Consider the following 726-nt stretch of genomic DNA (forward strand, 5'->3'; position numbering starts at 1 on the left):
TGCCTCTCAGGGTCGCACCTGGAGAGTTTCCAGTACTCTACCAGTCTTGGCTATGGGAGGGAGAGTCAAGAAGAGGCCTACCCATTCCATTCCTAGCTTGGGCAGTGGCTAGCAAGTGGAAGGCAAATCTGCTACAAGTCAAAACTCACCCATGCTGGGCAGCAGCGGCACGGGAGAGAGCCGAGGGTGGAAATTCTAGTTTACCATGATTAAGGTGGCAAAGGTAAACCACTTCCATATTTTTACCAAGAAAACTATGTATCCACTACCAGAATGATTACAGATGGAGACCGGGGCGTTCTGGGAGAGCTGTGTCCATGGTGTCACTGTGGGTCGGAAATGACTCAACAGCAAAAGACAAGACAGGAGAAATGGCCTTTTCCTTCAGAACAGATGGCCACATCATCACATTTTTATAGCAATATTACTAATGGTATTTATTGAGCACACATTAGGTGCAATGTTCTGTATTAATAGTAACTTTGGTGTCTATTGAGCGCTCACCATATGCCAATGTCTGAATTAACCATTGGAGTGGATACTATCTAAATGCTTTGGAAAATACAACAGGACTTGGTACTTTGTTCAATAGCCTCCCCCAGTATTCATTCGTTCATTCAATTCATTCAATCATATTTACTGAGCGCTTACTGTGTGCAGAGCACTGTACTAGAGAAGCAGCATGGCTTAGCGGTAAGAGCCCGGGCTTGGGAGTCAGAGGTCATG

The 726-nt window shown here is 45.5% G+C and overlaps 1 non-coding gene across 1 annotated transcript; it reads left to right on the top strand.

Moving 5' to 3' along the window:
• On the top strand, nt 1-139 carry LOC119923118. The gene has a single exon (XR_005448772.1). It is a non-coding gene; the product is annotated as a small nucleolar RNA SNORA7 (small nucleolar RNA).
• The last annotated feature ends 587 nt before the right edge of the window (nt 140-726 follow it).

This window comes from Tachyglossus aculeatus, unplaced genomic scaffold (assembly GCF_015852505.1).
Source record: "Tachyglossus aculeatus isolate mTacAcu1 unplaced genomic scaffold, mTacAcu1.pri scaffold_144_arrow_ctg1, whole genome shotgun sequence".
NCBI classification, from domain to species: Eukaryota; Metazoa; Chordata; class Mammalia; order Monotremata; family Tachyglossidae; genus Tachyglossus; species Tachyglossus aculeatus.